The 22,026-nt window shown below is 36.3% G+C and overlaps 1 protein-coding gene across 3 annotated transcripts in view; it reads left to right on the top strand.

The window, feature by feature from the left end:
- The first annotated feature begins 2,660 nt into the window (after positions 1–2,660).
- Positions 2,661–22,026, top strand: part of LOC134533982 (LIRP-like) — a 47,397-nt gene continuing 28,031 nt past the window's right edge. Inside the window, exon 1 of one of the 3 annotated variants that reach the window (XM_063371846.1) lies at positions 2,661–2,808. The gene's annotated coding sequence lies outside the window, so the exon portion shown is untranslated. Of the gene's footprint in view, positions 2,809–11,710; positions 11,872–22,026 lie in introns of those variants that run through there. The other 2 variants (XM_063371844.1, XM_063371843.1) reach the window with 2 other exon arrangements.

The following is a 22,026-nucleotide window of genomic DNA, read 5'->3' as shown; positions in this document are numbered from 1 at the left end:
CGAAGTAAAATCTTATAGGAGAGAGAAAAACTAAAATCTTGTAGCTCCCAAATTAATTTTCGTTGTAAATACGAATCATCGTTACTTCTTAGATTTTTATTTATAATATCAATAATATTTAGCGGGAATCATATACACCCGGTACACTGTACCAGAATCAGTCACATTATTCTACTAATTTTAGAATCATTTGTTTCAGAGGGAGAGAGAGAGAGATAATTTGAGGGGTGGGGTAGGTTTCGTGTAAATTTAAATTGTCTCGGTATTCCTGTTGAAGAGAGCGTTCGATCTACGCGCCAAAATGCGAAGATTGGTGAGACGAGCACACTGCTGCCAAATGGCTTAACGAGTTGGAGTAATTTACGCGGAGTCGGCGGCAGCGTCTCTCTCTCTCCAGCTGGGGCGTCAAGGTCGCGGCGCTACGACGTGACCCACGACGATGTTCCTTCGCTCGGCCGGCGCGTGGCGTCGAGCGCTTCCCCTATTGGGGCTCCTTTCACTCTGCGCCACTCTAAATGTACTGTAGTAGGTCCCACACTTAGTTTTCAGTACTGAGTACATGGCGAAACACTGCTGCCAGATTCACACCTCCCAAATTGTTCATATCACATTTATTTTTTTTGTATGCCATCAATAATTATAATAAGTTGTCAATTTTTTACTTTTTTATTTTTATTAGACCATAAAATAGTGTCTTCAGGTTTATTAAATTTGTATACTTACATCAGAAAAAATTATGTACACATATATAAATTTTAACACCAATTATTTTTACAGGTGAAACTATTTACAGCATTAAGTCACTATTAATAACAATGCATGGTAATGGACCACGATCTTGTATCGCATTCATCCTGATTGCTTAAAGAATTTCATGTTTGCAACCTCGCAAGACTGAGCCCAGTGTTAGCTATGCCCCGTGTGTATGCATGTTTCGCCTGGCCCCAACTCAGCGATAGTTTAAACCTAGAGTGTCGGTATGGGAGATGGTAAAGGCGCCAATTGCTGCCGTGGCTGACTGATTCCCAAACAAAGCACGTGGTTGTACGGGATTTTTCACGTGGGGTTGATACCCAGCATGATCAGGTGTACAGGCTTAGTAACTGAGACTTACATAGTTCTAGCTAACTCGGCCACTCAAGGAAATCACCCTACTACAGTTCTGAGGAAGGTTAGTAAAATAATTACTTCTTTTTTTATATAGGAATTGCCTTGCTTCACTTGAATATTATGCAGTTGTTAACGGGAATGACAAAAACAAATCGGTTCCAAAATTTTGGTATAAACTAGAATTTCACGTAGGCAATGATCAGTAAATGTTTTTAAATCGAAGTTCGTGCATGATTTTATGTTCTTTTGCCAACTTGACAAAGATTTTACTAATGGAATAGTGGGTTATTGATTAGAGCATTTGTTGTCGACACAGCGGGTAAGCTCTTTTGTTCGCAACACAATAACAACTCTGTTTCCGCATCGTATTGTCCGCGATACACAATCGAATCAATCATTTATACAAATTTTTATCAATAAAACCATTCAAAATTTAACGGGAAGGTTGTGAGAGTAACTGACCGAGGGGTTATTGTAAAAAAAAAAGTTGTTTGAGTCCGGTTTCTTGAAATCTTGTCGCATCTAAGGCGAAGAAAGTCGGAAAGATATCAGAAAGCGCTGAGCATAATCCTAACGGCTGTTTTAGATATTAAATAATTTGTCAAATATTATTTCGGCTGATCTTTGATTCCGTTTCTGTTGATTCCCAATTTTTTCTAGTAACTCCATGGGGTTTTTTTATTATAATTATTTAGCCAAGTTATTGATATGGAAATTTATTAATACTGTTACAAGATGTTTCATGCTGTTACAGTCCGGCATTCATGCTTCAACATGGCATCGTTGGAGGAAATCACAGATAATTCCACTTGGACACCTGTGGACACCTGCGGTTGACGTAATATATAAAACATTGACGCTCATCACGGACTGACTGACTCAGTAACGCTGCGAGACAGCGCCTGCCTGCAGAATGCCAGCGTGCTGCGGGAAGTCGCCCACCAGGAGTCTGAGGCCGGCACTCTGCAGGTAGCCGCACTTGCTGTTTTACACACAGCAACACTTTCACAACTTTTTATACGTGTTTAGAAGTGCATTTGAATTTTTCACCAAAATATATCGCCACAAGTTAATATTTTTTTTTTAATTTGTGAGTTTTTAGTCATTCTTTTACTTTTCTAATCTGATTAACTAACTTCGTAAAGTAAGCAAATATTCAATTTATCTCTGAAAATTAATTTAGATTGCGTAATTATGTCATCATAATTAATTAAAGATTTTTGAATGAGACAATTCACACGCAATGTAGTGAGGCTTTTTGTACGCCTCCGTTCGCTTTAGTTTTTTTTATATTAAAAAAAATAAAATAATAAAAATGTTGTTAATATTTTTTTTTGCTCTAGGTCTAGTGTTAAATTCTAGATAAGTTTCTCTTGGTCATCGGTTCTAAAGAAAAGTGCTTTCAAACGCCCTGTAATGCACCGCAGCATAACGAACCCCAGCGCTTCGCTGTTTTTGTTTCAAGTCGCGATCACCGCACGGCGCGCTGGTCATCTGACGTCACGGGGCTGACGTGTACGAGCCAGAGGCGGCGGCCGGCGGCCGGCGGGACTCGTGTAGAAGCTCTTGAGCAAGCCACACCTGCGCGCTGTGGGAAGGCTGGTGTTTGGACTTCAACCACGGGGAGCCTGGTTTTTTTTGTTAACGTCACGAATAGAAGCCATGCCGGGTCTGATGTACAACGCAGCATTATGACAAGTAAGTGTTGGCCCACCCTGATTCTCAACCAAGCACCGGGTTGAGTGTTATTCGACCAGCGGCGCGGTGAAATACTGTTGGATTTTTTTTACGAAGTTTCGTGTAAAGCAAACTCATCAGAATAAAACATAAACAGTTAAAACTACAAACTCGAAGAGTTGTGGCAGTAATAGTTCTGCATGCTTGTTGACTTCAAACCTTAAACTACGTCATCCTTCTAGAGTACGGTGCGACGGCTGTGGGTGCTGAGACCTGCCTCGCTGAGCTTAGCCCAACTTGACTACTTACGCTCGTTGAAACTGGACAAACAGACCTAGTGCGCGGGAATTTTCTTAATATCAAGCAGGAAACCCAAAAAAAGATAGACTGGACGGTTTTCTTGGTCCGGGATAACAAAATTAGGACTCTGTTTATATTTTTATTTAAATATAGCTTTCTTACATTTTATTCCTATCTGTTGTAAATTTTTGTTTGATAACAAATTAGTTGTTTGAGTATTCTTTGTATTAGTATTATATTTTTTGTACTGTTTTTTCGCGAAGGCTGCAGCCCGTAAATTACCGTGAAGTTATGTTTTTGTAAATTAACTTCAAGTCCATGTCATGCCGCAAATCTTGTGTGATTAAACATGCTCAGGGTAGTAATATATTATTTTATTTCTGGCATCATCCTGTCCGGTTTTGGTTTCATAGTTTCCACGTTCTGTAGACATCATAGGCGACTGTGTATCCTGACTCGTGGTCGGAGTACCTCGAGCTACGCCTCAGTATTTTTTCAAGAATTTCTTCATTAAAAATAAATTTTTGTCAAGAATTTTTTTATCATTTATATATATGTCATAAATAATTTTTATTTGCACCATATTAAAAAGAAATTGGGTTTTTAATAAATATTTCGTGTATATTTAATTAAAGTGTTTTTGTAATCATAATTTTTTTCACGGGTTCCTTAGGCACCTTACAACTAACTAGTGTAACAGTATGCTATAAATGTTCACTTCAACCAATATCCAGATATAGGTCCTGAGCCATAAAATGATGTTTTTCACTGTAAGATGTGCGAAACAAAAAAAATCCAAGATGGCGGGGGAACAATCCCCTGTAAGATATTGTCGTGCTTCTATACCCTTCTTTTTCTTTTCAGAGCCACGATGGTCGAGCTGTCAGATAACTCGCTTCCCACAAAGATCATAACCGGGGTTCGATTTCCGGATAATTCTAGAAAGTGGGAAACGTGGTGGACGTTGTCGTGATTCTGTAGGTTTTATCTCGGGGTACTTCAGTTCCCCCCCTCCCCTTCCTATATTCATTCCGTAGCTGGTTCCGTCCAAATCGAGTCACCCTTCCTTCATTATCTTTATTGAATCCGATAAACAGACGTCCAATTCTAAATATTTTCTATTCCCACAAGTAGCACCGACTCTTATCACTAACATGAAAATAACACAAATATAGCAGTTCCACAGGGAAGTATTCTTGGAACAGTTTTGTTTGTTGTTTATAAAAGTGATTTGTGTAACACTGAAATAAAGTATCAGATAGTTTCTTATCCATATAATACTGTTATATTATTTTCTTCCGACAATTAAGCTTTAGTATTTGATACGGCTTAGAAAAACCTAATAAATATTCAAATTTTATTACATTGCTATTTTCCTTCTTTTACTAAAAATAACACGAAGTAATTATGTTACTTTCTCTGAAAAAATTGCTGATCAGCCTAGAGAACATCAATTTAAAATTATTCATGGGTGCAATGAATCAAGTGTAAACTGCGAAAATGTGAAAACGTCGGGAAGTAAAATATTGAGGTATTGTGCTCTAATTATTGTATAAAATCTGATATTCGGTATTTCCAAACAAAATTTTTTTTTTTATTCAAACGTGTTTTTTTAATCTAATATTCAACATTTACACTTCATTTGGTTTTATTTTGCTCATTAATGTGCACAGTTAATAATATAAAGCTATTCTGGGAATTGTTTTACAAATAACTTTAACTGTTGGAGGTACTGGGACAGAAAAAAAAAAGCATAAATTTTCCCGGTTAAGAATCAAAACATAGTAATAACTACGAAATATATTTTATAGTGATATAATAAATAATATCTGTAAATTTTTACACGAATATTTGTGTTCCGGTTACAAGGGGGAAGGAAGTAACGGTGAAGTTCTTTGTGTCGTCAGCTCGCAGCTGTCCGTGCGCTGGTGTCCAGTGCGTTATTGCACCTTGAACGCCGCCAGGCGCTTAACAGCGCTGTACCACTCGCGCGCGCGGCTATCTCTGCCCGCCTGTTTACTCCAGACATGGCACCGCGCCACGTGACCACGCCTGACATGTGACGGGAGCTCTCATGGCGAAACAAGTGTTATCATCATTCCTTCCTTCCTTCCTTCCTTCCTTCTTTTTCCACCATGCCCCCTCCCATGCCACAACTTGCAACGGGATGTTATTGTTTTCTAGCCGGTACTTACGCGTTTCTCCTCCAGCGAGACTCCGCAAAGAAACTCGACACACTCGCGGTGTACCTACTGAATCACAAGCTGTCTGACATTAAGAAGTGTTCCCAAGCAAACCGCGTTCGAAAGCACGGTAAATTGTCATCACAACACGCGCAAATCAAACGAAACGACTGTTAAATCGTTGTGATGACCAAACATAACGCTGATTAAAAAGAAACAGTCCGAAGCATGCAAGTGTTGAGCTTGGCTCCTGGGAGTTCCGCTGCCCGTTGTGTTAGGGCTGACCTCTCTGTGCCCGACGGGCATGGCTCGCCTGGCAGGCTTCACCTCCAGTGCCCGCTGTGTTTCCGAAACACTTGACGTATTGAATGCGAGCTACGAATACTGAACAGCGTTTCAAATACTCCGCAATACAAAATACATTTGATAAATTAATCTATCGAAACCACAAACAAGCGCACAATGTAGGTTCACAATTCAAATTAGTTATTTTTAATCTTAGATAATATTCATTAAACACTCTTTCCCCTTCTTAATCCTTGTTAAGTATATTTACAGTAAAGGAAAATGGCAATTTAATTGAAATAATACAACAACTCTCTTAAAAGACGATGTTAGCTACTACAAAAAAAAAACACGTGTAACACAGTGCACGTGATAGAAGTGAAACTTATTTGGCAATTCAAACCTCGACTATATATCTCTTTGGCCAAGTACCTATATAATCTCTGTCCTTTTCGCGTCAGAAATGTTTCACCACAATGTATCACGAAAACGTTGCATTAAAATTCGGCCTTGAAATTTCACTCCCACCTTTCCCAAAGAAGTTTCACTTAAAAAAAATGTGAAAAAGTCTTCAAATACTCACCACTTATGTGTAAACATCTAATATCACTATCGAGCAAATTCATGTGTTCTCATGTTGCAAATAAACTTATAATACGAAACTTCCCGTGCGTGATAAATACACGAAAAGTATAATTTAGGGGCAAACTGTAAAAATAATTTCACGACGCTCACACTGTTTACTTCGCTGCATAGCAAGAATAGCACGCGCATGTTCTTGGAATATTGGACGCTACTCGTTGCTAACGCTCGCGCTGGCCTGTAACAGGTTATACTACGCGCATGCGTTCGAGTGCCACGCATTCAATCTCGCGCTGTCTCTTTCTATTCCCCCCTCCCCAGGAGCGTTGAACGTTTAACGCAACAGTGCTTTCATACCCCCTCCATGGTAGCGTTAAACGTTTAACGCAACCTTGTTGGAAGTCGCATAAGAAGTTTCACTTCAAAAGTGTGTTGCAATCCATATTATTGTAATCTCAAAGAAATATTAAAAACAAAATAAACGTCATATTAAACTAACAATATAAATATATGTTTTTTATGTAATCCTTATTTTAATGTTAGATTTATTTAATTCCTTTGTCGTTATTCACCAGTTTTACAGTGTACAAATGCGACATCAGCTTCAGTGTGATCATTAGTGTTCTGAGCACGGTGAACCCAGTGTGATGATGGTAGCCACGACACTGTGATACTGCGGTGGCTTGCCGCTGCCTTCCGTAGTGTGGGCCAACACAACAACACCCAGTCCCGGACCCAGGGAGTAAATTTCCCCAAACGCGAAGAAAAAAATTCCCCCAATCCGGCCGGGAATCGAACCCGGTACCTTCAGTGAATACTTCTGAGTCGGTGTAACAGTTGGCGACAGTTATTTTTTAAAATTAAATAATTATTTTTTTATTTCCCCTTTTTTACACTTTGTTAACAATATTCACTTAATTAACCAGGAAATTTAGCACTCACGAAAGCAAGCTTGTATGTGAGTGCATCTAGTCACTTCAAATTACATGCGGTATTTTGACAAATGTAAACATTTATAAATGTATAATAACTGAGAAATAAATACATAAAATATAACCTAAAAAACCTTACATTAGTTTTATAAAGATATTTCCGCGTTGGGGCCAGTGGTGACGATCGTGCATCGGTAAGCTACAGCTTCGGTGATCGACCTTCGTATGAGTGCCATTTAGTTTGTTTTATCACAGCACATACGTCCGCGGCGTTTCATATTCGCACGCGACAGCGAGCGAGTGCTGTGTGCGAAGCAGGTTGCTCTGTAGCTGTCTTTCGCAAAACAGCCTTGGCCAGAAAACAAAAACAGAACGCTAGCTTGCGCCGCTGAGAAAACTCCCCCCCACCCCTCCGGGTCTGAATTTTCACTTCATGTTATTTGATGCTGCTTTCATTCACACAAGTAAACAATGGCAAAAATTAAAAAATAAAGTTTTGCTTACGTTTCATTACATTTGATATAATTAACAGTGTGTCCCTATTTTAGCTTAGACAAGCATTTATAAACTTTGAACGTTTTGCGAACCATAGCTATCAATAAAGATGTTTATTAATTATAAAAAGTTTTGGATCACTGACGTAGTGCAACTACCAACTATCAAGAGTATCTAGTTCTTTGTGGAATACTTGTTCCAATGTGCGAGATGGAAGAGACCCTGTCACTGACACAGGAACACGTAAGCACCATTTAAAGTTAAATACCATGTAGTGGGATGTTAAATGTATTAGTTTTAGTGATAAATTAATCGACAGAGCCCAGTAACTTAACATTATCATCTGCGGTACCCTACATTTTATCACTAAAAAAAATATTTTTTTAAATAAAATATATATACCTAAAGTTACTGATTGAAATAGATCTCAGTTTTATTTCAACATTCTGCATTTTATATATATATATACACACACACACAACAATATCAACAGGTTTTACAGAACAGCATACAACTACTAGGCTACTGATTCATATATACAAAGTAATACAGGTAAAACAATATGAATTTTAACAACATTCGAAATTTTAGAAACATTTCAGATTTTTTTTATGAAGAATGAGATAGGTTGTATTTATTCGTAAAAAAACACCTGTTCTCATGTAAACAATTTTTTTTCTAAAATACTAAACACCGTTTTCTCGTTTATACACTTAATGCATTTCATTATTAGAAGGTAATTAAAGAGATTATCGCTTATGTCGTTTTTATTAATCTAGTTGATGTCATTAACTTTTTTCATAACACACCTGTCAATATTATGAGTAAAGGGTAAGGGTGAACTTTCTCTGGACAATTTTTCCAGGGTTGTCAGCACTGTGCCGTATAAAGTATCCAGGTGCCTCTGGTTTTTATTATTCTTAGTGGCGTTTAGTAAGCAAAATCTAAATGTAGAGTTAAGTAAACGTGATTTAAATAGGCTATATGATACTCGTGCATTAATAAACTTCCTTTCAAACAATGGCTCCAATTTTGTGGTAGTTAGTAGTTTGTTGTCTTGACTTACGAAGGAACCCAAGGAATTTATTCAAATTTTACGCAATTTTAACTAATCTTTTGTGCAATAGAGAAACGTTCGTAAATGAAGTGAAATTTCTGCCTAGTATAGTTTGAAAACATTTAATATGTATAATATAATTTTCGAACATAATACCGTGAGGAAAAAAAAACTTCCAGGTCAAAGATCTTTTACGTTATTAAGGTTTTTACGGTAATGTGAGAAATGAAAAGAGAAAAAAAAACGCGATGCACTGTATGGTTTTGTTGGCGTCAACAGGAAAACAGGAAAGTGGCACAGACAACAGTTCTTTTTTTAGAACATTCGTGATCTGTGCGTGTCCTTGGACTGGACCCGTGTTCTCTTCCAGTCACCCACAACAACTGTGCTGCTGGTATCTCTGGACTGGTTGACAGCTGTTGTCCACCGTCGGTTTCAACTCACCAAGGCGAACAAGCGGGGAAACGTGCCCCCCCCCCCCCCTGCCTCCACCAACATTTATGTTATCAACAGTCTGTCCGTCTCGGCACTCCTGATCATCTCTGATGACCTTGATGTCAACGAAACTTCAAGAACAAATTCATTCATTCATTCATTCAGTAAAACTGTTTTCAGAATGTTGGTACAATTTGTTACGCGTATGTAGGTACCTAAACCAAAATTTGGAAAAAATAATATATTTCAATAGCTGTTCTCTAAAGATAATTTTTTCTCTAAATAAATAACATACTAAAAGTTTTTTTTTATATTAAAGATTTGTAGCCAAAAAAAAAACATTTGTAGCTTCGAGTACACGCCTTTATTTAATTTCAAAACTCAGTTATATCGTTTCACACTTTTTTTTTTCGACGAGATACATTTAGAATTAAAAGACTAGGCACCATCGAAAAATATCCAAAGAATAATATCTATTATATTTAGACATAAATTTTCGCTGTGCAGAGCAAATACATATTAGTCTGTTTGCCTGTTTAACGAAACAACTAATAGTCTGATCTTTATTTAATTTAGTTAGTTATAACATTTGAATTATCACTAACTATCTTTTTACAAAACACGTTGGGAATTATTCTAAAAGTCTTTCCACTTTAAAGACAAAATTCTTTTTATCGGAATAAAAGTACAGGTTTCTGTATAACAACTTTAGGTACATATTTATAATCCAAGCCAAGTAGACGCACGTCATTTTAAAATATTTGTCTTTCTGAATTTTTTATAGCCTATCACTTAGGAACTAGATTTTTAAATTAAATCAAGTCCAAACTATATTAAATACAATTTTTACAATATCTCTAAACTTTTGTTAATCTCAGGAAAGTCTTCAGGTTTCTTCGTTTTTCCCAGCTGAGATTTTAGAGAGAGACACTGTCCACAACTAAATACGTATCTCAAACTATTTTAATCGAATAATTTTACAAAACAAAAGTTTTTAATTAATAAGCGTGAATATGCACATCGATATTGAATGGGGATTAATAAAGATCGCAGGATATTGAGGTCATTGCCCGAGGTTGTTTTGGCTTGAGGGTACTAGTCGCGTCGAAGTCCAACAGTTCACCTACGTTTCTGTTGATAGTATTGTATTCGCTATTTTCAGGGTAACAGTCTCCTACCGAGACTATTTAAAGTATGAGACTGCTATCTTGAAGATGGCGACTGCATTGTAGAGCGAAATGTCGGTGAACTCTTCACCATCGTCACCGGGTAAAACCCGCAAGCCAAAAAACTTAAAATTTTCAAAACAAGTTACCTGATCTTTTTTTTTTTAACTTTGAGTTGTTAATTCAAAATTTTTGTCATGAAAAGAACAGCAATAATTTCTTCTCAAGTTTTCACCCTGTCATATATTTACAAGCAGTCTCTAACCGCTGGGAAGTAATAACTGATTTTTTTTCTCGCGGGTGACTACAGCTGTCATACTATACTCACAACTACACGGATATTGACTTCAGCAAGTGCTTAAAGCCAGGTCGTACATCATGCCGAGCAGAAAAAATTTAATTCAGAAGCTGCATTGTGAACTGTGGCAGTAAATTTTTGAAAATCCCTCTTAAGGTGGAGAAATTGGTTTCAACCGTTGTATTTTTTTATGTTTTAGAAATTTTTTTTGTTGTTTATTGCTGACAATATTTCTTCTTTCAGGAAGAGAGTACAATTTAATATGTGTTCTAAAACCATAACATCGTGTCTAACGGCAGCATTATTACATTTGGCATTCCTCCCCCCCCCCCCCCAAAAAAAAATTTAATACTTATGCTGCTAAACGCCAGTGACTCTACACTGGTGAAACTATTTGTAACAGTCAGTACACTATTAACTTAGGGAATTATATCAAATTAAATTAAATGCTTTATTGGAACCAAATTATGAAGGGTAAACAACAATAAAACAAAAGGTTATTGCCTAAAAAACATTAAACCAAAATTAAGTATTTTGGTTCCTTCTTAAGGCTCTGTCTCACACGCCATTTTTGTTATTTCATTTTATTATCATTACTACTAATTGAAGTTTTTTTGTATATATCTTCTAATAGCTCTCTTTCATTTGTTTTTGGGTCACAAATTGTTTACAATATATTTACTAAATGTTGTTTTCGATCTCTAAAAGGACATGCAAGTGATCATAGCTGAGAAAGCATGCGTCACTATTATATTAGATATAGTATTATATTATAAATATAATATTAGATAACACTTGAGTACATACCTGAGAGAAAATATTTTTAAAGAAACATAAAAGTGCAAAACAGCCATCCTGGTGTATAGATATTCTTTTAGGAAAGACGTAATAGAAATGTCAAGACAAATGAAAGCAACCAACATGGCACCGAAATCAGGTTAAACACTCGCGCTCTATTGTGTTGAAGCGGGAATGGCCGGTCAGGGGTGATGTTTGATTGGTGATAGGAAAAGGGAGGGGGGGGGAGAGAGTATTGTCTCCACGCAGAAGCCGTTGTGTTTGTTTGCCCCGGCCGGCGGCGACGCGGCGCGCTCCGCCCACCCCCGGTCGCGGAGGAGGGGTATTGGAGGGGAAGTGGAGGGGAGGGCACCGAGCCGGCGAGGGAGAGAGAGGAGGGGTTGTCCGCGTGCGTGTCTGGCAGCGCCTCTCCCGGAGCGACAGTCGTCGGAGAGCGCCCGGCGGCAGAAGGGGGCGTTCGGGTCGGTCGTGACGCTAACCGCCCTAACGTCTCCAGCCACACGCGCGTGGGCCCCAGGCGAGGAAGTCGCCCTGGAAGAACCACGGTCTCGAGGTGGGTGCAATCAAACCAACTCACAAACACGTGGTGGTGGTGGCGAGTCTACGCGAGGAGATGTTACGCTCTGTCTTATTTGATTGTTTTTTTTTTTTTGTTTTTTTTTGGAGTTTCACGTTGCACGGTTCTGCACAGGGACTAAATAAGGTGGTCACGACTTCCAAGACTGCATTGGGTTCTGCACCCACTTATGTTTACACTCATTTAAGTGTTGGGGCCGACGAGAACCTTACAACTAAGTGATAGCTTTAGCGACATTTACGTTACGTGATCGGTGCATAGACCTGCAAAATGACTCTATTAGGAGACAGGCCATACATTACACGTTTTAATTGCAGTCTTGTTGAGTCGTGGATAGCTTGGCAAGCCATCCCCCCCCCCCCCCAAAAAAAACAATAATAAAATACAGAAATTCGTATGATCCAACCATGTGTAATCTGGACGGAAAAGGAAAACAAAAGTATTACGAGAAAACTAATAAATCACCCTGCGGTTTATGTACATCATAGACCCGGCATGGCGCCAGAAAAACTTGATGTTGAGGCAATTTGGTCTTCACGGGTCTTACAAAACATTTACACGTTAAGGTATCTAAACATAGGGTGAGTCTGAACTTGACCACTTGACCTAATCAACTGCGCTTTAAGAGGTCCATCAAAGAAAAAAAAGGTTGAAAATAAATATAGTCGTACGAATTATGGTTCTCGAGTGATTCGTGCTATAACAACTGCAACAAGTTTTGCTGTTTTCAAAAGAATTAATTAAAGAGTATATTATTCTTTCATGTCACAAATTTTATAAGAGATAAGGAGTTACCTCTAACTATTTCAATGAAATTATTTTAGGAGAGTGACAAGATTTTCAGCAGTTATAGAAATCTGTTAAATTTAACATTATCCAGTCTCTTAGTGTTCGTCCTTTTTTTTTTTCATTATTATCAATAAAAATCGGTTTTTCCATCTCTAACAAGCCTTGAGATGACCATTGACAGCAAAAAAAAACATGTTTACATGCTTTTGACTTGTTTCTTCTCGTGATGAACCTGCAGCCGAATTTTGTCCCTCTAATTCTGACTTATTCTGACTTACTCTGACAGCAGTTTAACTGGTGACGCGTGTTCCTGAATGACAGTGATGGTCCAGAGTTTCTTTTGCACCACTTCACGAGACCACACATAACCGTTCTTATCAAAACTAACCGCAATCAGTTCTTCAATGTTTACATCAATGTTTACATCAAATGATGACGAAGAATTCACTGTTAGAGCAAGGCAGAACATATTTCCCCGTGACTCACCAAATAAGTCTGCTGCATATGCTTGTGACAAAATGATGAAACGTTTATTTTCTTCTACTAAATGTTGGTTTCAGATGACAGCATTGGTAGTCTACACGAAGGTGTCATTTCATATAACGAAACAGACGCGTCAGTGAATTTCAATTAATTTCAAGCTACTCACCGTAAATAAAACTGTCACTGTTGGTTCAACCGTTATTTATGTTCTTTTAAAGATAGTTTGTGGAAAAAAACACGTACAGCTATTCCTATCCATAAACATATTGCGCTTGCAGATGTTAAGAGGGAGTTATTGGGGCCCGAAAAACGCCATCTTTGTTTCAACAGTTTTTAGGCCACTACAATTTCGTGTCATATAGTTTTACAAATTTGGTTTCATCGCATTATATTTTAAAAATTAATGGAATTCTTTGAGTCGGCAGTGAATTGCTGCTACAGATAGTTTCCTTTATGAATTAATTTACGTTTAGCATTTAATTTTTTTGAATGGCTGCAACTGTAATAATATTTTCTCAATAGAGATTTTGTTATAATATTTTAACATATTTTAGTATGTGATGGTAGTGGAATGGCAAAATTTTAATATTTAAGGTTAAACAAAATTGTGGCATAATAACCGTTGAAACTAATGTGGCATCTTACAGTTACTATTCCTCCACCTTAATTTATACACGTGACAGGCGGGAAAAAAAGAGGGATTCCAAAATGAGCTCAGTTTACCATTGCGTTCAAGTATTATGGTGAGCGGCCACATGGATTTAAACTCTGCAACTCTGGTTTGTGTTGGGAAAATGATGAATATGCAGGAATACTTTATATTTGTATTGGTAGTTAAAGCTTAATTTTTTTAATACAATTAATTGTCAACCCATAAACACTAGTTTGAGATTAATTTCATCATTTCAAATCAGACACTAACAAATTTAAACATACCACACATTTATCGATTTATATAGGCCTACTTTTATTGTAGATGTTACTTTGACCCAAACAGTGTTTTACTGAGAAAAAATACACATAAAATAATTGAATATATATATATATATGGTGTTAGGTATTATAACATTTTAATTTATTGTTGAATTTTTTTTTCTGAGTGAAATGATTGATGTCAAAAATGACTTTGTTAGCCAACGTATAATGCACATTTAGGTAACTCTTGTGAATGTGTTTTATTGGTGGAAATAAAAACATGTGTTATGCATATGCGCGTACAATCCCTGGCTTGAAAAAAAGTGCAGAGATGTCCGAACAGTTCTGTCGATTCGTAAGCCCGTGGAAGTAGCGTCGGTGGCTATGGCGGCTGTGAGACGGCTCTGTATCGACTAGAGAACCGCCGTGCGTGCTACGACTGCCCCGCACGCTTCGCGGAACGGAACAAAAAAAAACATTCACGTGGAATTACAGATATCGGCTGCCTTGCACAATTACACGGAGACAACCGGGTGTCACTACAAAACAGTGCACGCAGTAGTATACTGGGTTGTCTTTTTGTTGTCCCAGTACCTCAAATAGTTAAAGTTACTTGCATTGTCAACTGATCCCTGAATAGCTTTCCAGTGTCAACTACGCGCATTCATTAATAACCACAATAAAACAAAATTTAAGTTCAATTATCGAATATTCGATTATCGTCTCAATGGTTAAAAAAAAATTTTCTTGAATGAAACATCAATTGAAATAGTATTGTCCACAAAATCGTATTTCATATACAAAAAAAATAACCATTGGGATATGTTGTACAAAGTTACAATATCTTTCTTTTGGTTTTAGAAAAAAAATCTTGGTCACTGGTTTCCAAAGGAATCTTTGTAAAAGTACAGAAAATTTATTTTCTGCGCGCTGGCTGGTGTCTGGGCATTTGCTTCGCTAACATCGCACGTCCAGCCTTGATAGGCTCATTGTCGCTCTGCTAATACGGGCTCTTCACAGGCAAACACTCAACTTTTTGCTCACATAAAATTATTTTTTTTAATAGCTAACTTACATATCTGTCAGCGAAATAAGTAAACTAATTATGTATGTGTGGCTACTACGTGTTAAAAACCGAACAATGTTTTGGTATCAAAATTTAAACAATTCCGTTCTTGAGAAAGCAAGAAATGCCTAAAACTGAATAATATACTAATTTTTTTTAATGAATTACTGCATAAAAATAATCTTTTAAATTATGCTGTCAATATTTTGTGAAAATTAACTGAAAATTATAGTAGCTTTCATTTCATCGAACTGTAAATGATAGTTTTATTTTTGTCTGAGCATAATTTATTACAATTCATTTTTTTAAAGCTTTTAGTAAGCGTAACCATAGTAAGTTAGTCAATTAAAATTTTGTCCACTTATCTGTTTTACAGACTTCCAAATAATGCCAATTGTTCGTGTATCGATATTAAATGTAGGTTTTGTTTTTGAAAATATGCATGTTGTATTATTCCCAGTTAATGGTGTAGCTCACCGAGTCATAACGCTAGGGGTACAGTGAAGGGTTCACGTTATTGTGGTCATAATATTATAAACTTTTTAAAACTTTTTATTATCAGTCTTGCAAGCCATTCGTTCAATGTCCTTCAGATTTAAAATAAAGAAAATAATTATGGTTAATCCGAGTTTAATAGAATAATAATGACCTTAGCGTATATTGCCATGGAGTTTACCGCGTGGTCTTATTACACCATTCTACACGAACTAAGATATACTGCCCCTACAGTGAAAAGCTATAAAGTTAAATCTGTACTTATAATCGTGTCAAAGGCAGTACAACAGTACGGGCATCATAACAAAAGTAAAGTTAGGCTGCGTGTTTATAGTGATTGTTGAACATTCAAAAAGGCTGTACCATAATTACCATTTATAAAAAAAATTTCAAAGCAGTCACGAGGACTGCCGACAGAAGTGAAAACCTTTTCGCAATTTTTACGAAAAAAAATTATCACACAACACGTTAGTAAAATAATTCCTAAATTACTATAAAATACGCATTGCATAGTAATTGTAGGTATTTAAAAAAATCAATAATGATGTTCTTAATTTTTAGATTATATTGCTACAAAGACTCCGTTTTCTTCGTTATTCAAACTATATATCTATATGAGAATACTAATATAATTTATACTCACATTTTACTGCACAGTAATCGTTTACTTAAGATTTAAAAGCGCAATAAGTTATACTAATAGGAACAGATAGTGTTATCGTTAACACGTCACGTGACCATGTCGATGACGACTTACATGAATTTACTCCCTATCATAACCTAAAAATATTTCGTAAATGCATCGGCCGAGTATTACATATTCTCTTCTGATATGTTTGCTTAAGACCGCAATCAATGTAAACCAAAAAATTGTTAAAATAATTATTATTACGTACCAATATAACTATTAAATTAATAATGACAATTATTACGTATTAATTCAATATACTAAACACAGCGACACAACAGCGAAGAGCAGCTGACTGTATCTTTCTCGCTCGGGTACACTCGGCGGTCCCGAGTTCACCCGATCAAGCCTTTCACCTCAGAGCGTGACGGATCAGCCTAACTTACTACCTACAAAAAAATGTGTGTGCGGTGCGCCAAAAGAAGTTTTCACTTCAAAAACCAAACCACCTATAGATTAGTAACTTTAAATAATATTTCCAATCCAAGAGCCCGTCTCTTAAATGACTGAAACTGCCTGTGCGTGCAGTTCAAACGGTTTAACACGCGCCTGCAATGTGAAATGCTTTGTACGTTTTTACAAAGAATCATGTAATTAATATTAGTTTTTATAAAATACAGTATGGTATGAATTTGTTCCAAAAGCATATTATAAAGTAAGGGCACTTATCTTTAAATCAAAGTGAATGAGAAGGACATCCCAGAATTATCATAAAGCTACTCTCTTGAATTTTTATTTCTTTATTTCAGATTATAGATGAATAAGTACCATATTTCACCGAAAAAAATATCATATTAAAAAACTATAGTAAGTGTTCTCTTATCTTATGGAAATAACTAAACTCTCAGCCAGTGATACATAAATTGACATTCCTTCGCAGGACAAGTATAGGCACAGTATAGCTGACGTAGTTCAGGTGAATATTTTTAAGTATCCATGCATAAGAAAAAAATTATTTGATCGAGAATAAAGTGCTTGGCAGTTTACACGGAAATCGATGGCTCGAATCGGCCGAAATGATTAAGTGTTTATTAGACGAGTGACTAGCGTGTCTGGCTGGTGAAGCCAAGGGACCCGGGTTCGATTCCCGGCTGGGGAGGGGCTCAGGTACTGATGCCCCTTTCCCCTTCATGTCGCTGAAGGCAATGGTAAGCCATCGTAGAATCATCCTTCCTCGGCAAGCATAGGACCCTCACGCTGTCGTCACCGTGGCGTGGCCTGTGCTTGTGACACACTGTAATGGGTAACACAAATCATCATCATAATTAACATGGGAACTAAACTGCATTTTTAAAAACTATCACGCCTAATAATTATTCTGTATTACCATTCACTTACACAAAACAAATCAGTTCAAATATTTTATTTGTCTGTTGATTTCTTTCTGCTATCGCACTTCTAGCTTTCGGTCGTATTTTAAGCTGTTGACATTAAAGCAGCCAAACCCAAGCAATCTTATAAGATATGTCGATCTAAATTTTTTCCAGAACCTGTGTTTGATTGGTGAATAACCAAAATGCCCGTGTAACTGTGGCCTAAGATGCCAAAATATTTTATTGTAATGCTATAAGTAAAACAATTTATAAACTAAAATACGTATACGTTCTTTGAATGTTTCTTGCAATGGGGATAATGATTTAGAACATTATTATGGTTGTACACCATTGCTGGTTTTCACTGTATGTCATAAATAAACAACAATAAATGGACAAGAAAAGATGAATACACAAACAAACACCCAAAAAGAGCACAAATCAGCCTATGTTAAGTGTAGGAATGCATCAACAGCACAGACAATTAGGTGGATGGAATTAGTCAGTAAATATCACGGCACAGACAAACACAGTCATCTTATAACGTCGACACAGTTTTAACAATATGAAAAACAGACAGACTGAACACCTGGACAGCACAGTGATAAAACACACGGACCCAAAGAAGATTTTAAAAAAATGGCTTTCTATAAAGTCGGTTTACGGACGATAGTTTAACGTGAGGTCATAACAAAACATTGATAAAATTATTGCATACTTTTATGAATAAAATTGAATCATTTTTATTGAATTATCACTATTTTGTATGGATACAAAGAAGGAGTGAAATGAAATCTACAATTTATTTGATAAATTTACTTTTATTTGCACTCATTAATTCAAATATGTTTATTACTTTAACGAAGAGATTATTTTACTATAACTTTTATGCATGTTTGCTATTTAACATCTTCCAATATGTGTTATTCTGTTAAGGATAGGACGATGATAGGAAAAGTAGGAAACTAATGGGAGTGTTTCAAGGATGATGTGAAGGAAAATGGCTTACCCAACACCCAGATTCAGTTAAAAATAATATATTTGCGCCACGGACTCTGCAGCAATGCTAGGAGGATCGGGTTAGCAAATAGCAATGAAAATGTTACATTGAAATGCATGAAAACAGAATTACGCCACGGACTCGGTCGCAATGCTAGAAGGTTCAGGTTAGCAAAGAGCATTATAAAATGAGCGTAACGGGACACAGCGAAATGGGACAATGTACGTAACGGGACACTTTTTCGTGCGTGCAGCCGGCGTTCATAGATTTATTAGACGTTGTCACGTCAAAAAGATAATCTAAACAGCACAATACAACACAGTGACACAGAGTCAAGCCCAACGATGAAACTTAACACATATTCTAGACGATACAACGGAAACAAATGTCAGTTTCTGAAATTTCGCAATGTTGTCATGGAAAACCTACTATTTTCGTCTGTGCCATCGTCGTTGTGTTGTCCAGAATATCTGTTTATTTTCATAGCTGGGTTCTAATCTGCGTCGCTGAGTTGTGTTGTTTAGATTATCCGCATTTTTTATCGTTTTAGGTCCATCTGTTTTATCGCCGTGTTTTCCAAGGTTTTGTCTGTTTGTATTTCCTATTGTCAGCCCACTGTGTTCGTCTGACTGATTCCTTCCACGGAATTCTCTGAGCTGTTGATGCATTCATACATTTTACATCGGCTGATTTTTTCCTGTTGTTTCTGTTGTTTTTTTTTTGTGTACATTCATTTTTTCTTATCCATCCCCGTGGTGTCTTTATGACATAATGTCCGATATAATGTTCTACAATATGTATGTTGAAGCCCCATGTTTATCATAATTCTTTCAACATATAAACTGTTATATACATAAAATTACACAGGAATTTATTATAAAATGTATGCTGCTGTATTTGCATTTTTGACGTGACAACGTCTAATAAATCGATGAACGCCGGCTGCACGCAAGGAAAAGTGTCCCGTAACACACATTGTCCCACTACGATGTGTCCCGTTACGCTCATTGTACGCTTGCGCCGCATCTATCTCTATTCCACTCGATTGGAACAACCATCGATTTGACTTTTCAACAATGTTTTCATTGTTTGAATTATTAATATTATGTAATTTAACGATTGTCCACCGATTTTCAGAACAATCGGTACAGTTATTTAAAAGTAATGTTGAATTTTCAAATACGTTTTTGTACGAACAATGGTGTTTTACAGTTACACATTATAATTCAAATTACACCCGGGATCTTCTGCACAATGTTTTAAAAAATATTGTAACACATTATAAATAAGTTTGGTGTATTTGGGATTCGTATTTGTTATAAAATCGTATTATAAAAACGAAATAATATTATTCCCCTACGGTGCTTCCGTGTACGGTGACGGACGCGAACCGAACAAATCGCGCTATCTATACGCTTCCGCGGCAACCAGGCACTCGTTAATACATATTTTCCTTTGTTTATCGCGAGGGGCGTTATTATTAATTAATTATAAATAAAATTTCGTGCCCGGATCCATAATTGCATGCCATTTTGAGCACTGTAAGACATAAAAACGTAAAATATTCTCAACGAATTTTAATCTCGGCCCAGAGCACCACGAGCGTCTGGGTTGGAGATTAAAGCCGAAATTCTTTCTTAAACTTAATAATACTTATTTTATTAACTTATACGTTTAATTTCTCGACGAACAAACTTCGTCGTTAAATGCGTAATTGCGAAAAAGCGTAAAACATTCTCGACGATCTTGAAGTTAAATAGCAAACATGTATAAAAGTTATAGTTAAAATAATTTCTTCGTTAAAGTAATAAACATATTTGAATTAATGAGTGCAAATAAAAGTAAATTTATCAATTAAATTGTAGATTTCATTTCACTTCTTCTTTGTATCCATACAAAATAGTGATAATTCAATAAAAATGATTCAATTTTATTCATAAAATTATGCAATCATTTCATCAATGTTTTGTTATGACGTTGTCACGTTGAACTATCGTCCGTAAACCGACTTTACAGTCAACCAATTTTTTTTTCAAGCAAATAACTTCACAACTAATTTCCATACAATCTCTCGTGAAATTACGGAACGTATTTACGGTGTAGTGAATGTCACCTGCCTGAAAGGCAGGCAACCTGTACACCTATGGAGAACGGCGGGTTGCCAGCTTGTCAATAAGTAGGCGGGAAGTGGCAGGTAGCACGCAAGGCCGAGAACACAAACGGTCAGCCAGCAACACAGACGATTATCCATCAACCGACACTTAGCTTTGAAGTTTCGCGTGCTGAGACGCAATCAAAGTCTCAGCGGCCCTTGCAGGGAGCGGCCGCAAAGGTTGTAACGTCGATGCATCTAATTAACAGGCCCGTACCACACAATAATAAAAAACTTTTTTTTTTGCTATAGCAATGGTGCGATAGCGCCCGAGAATGCAATTTAGTCCACTTTTTACAGATGCTGTTCTGAGAAATGAACACGGCGGAGGAATAATATAGTTCACACTATTTTAATCGGTAATTTGTTTTCCCACGAAGGGGTGCCAGTTAATGTAACACTGGATAAGAGTTGAGTTATTACCACAAGATAAGTGAAGACTTACTATAATTTTTAATATAATAAAATTTTTGGGTGACAAATGTTTAATAGTTATTTATCTATAATCTGTAATAAAGTAATAAACATTTAAGAAAGTATCATTTTGAGACTTCTAGGATATCTTTCTCGTTCACTTTAATTTATATATTTAGTGCCCTCACTTTACAATATGTTTTTGGAACATAAATTGATACCATATTGTCATACTATAAGATTATAATTTTGGAAATATTGAAATTTAGTTCCACTTGATAAACACGCAAGTAATTTTTTTTTTTAATATTTCGAAGACAACTAACATTTTTTGTTTCAAAGAGATATTTTAATAATAATTGGGTGCATCCAAGGAAAAGGAAATTAACCAATATGAGATAACATAATACCGTTATACATCACATCATTTCACTAAAATAAAGAACTGGGTTTTAAAAATAACATTTTAAATAGTAAAAATAATATGTATAATATCCCAACATTTATTTTAACAAGTCGGAATCGTTACAATATTGTTGATAAGTACGGACCTTAATTGATAAGATTATTTTATTCCGGAAAGAAAAAAATTTGTACCAACGTGAACCAGTAATTTGTTCGAAAAAACTTGGGTAAAAAAAATGTCCGTTTCGGCACAGCTTACAGGCGTAGTTAGATTACGAAGTATCTATTTCTTCTGGAAATGTTTTGGAAACTACTGGAACATTTTAAGAACTTAATGTTCACCAATATTTAAAAAGATCGATTAAATTTTTTCTCATATTACATGCAGCGCAAATATTTTGATTGTTTTTC

Source organism: Bacillus rossius, chromosome 7 (genome assembly GCF_032445375.1).
Source record: "Bacillus rossius redtenbacheri isolate Brsri chromosome 7, Brsri_v3, whole genome shotgun sequence".
Classification (NCBI taxonomy): Eukaryota; Metazoa; Arthropoda; class Insecta; order Phasmatodea; family Bacillidae; genus Bacillus; species Bacillus rossius.
The sequence above is the reverse complement of the archived record's forward strand: the minus strand, read 5'-3'. Positions and strand labels throughout refer to the sequence as shown.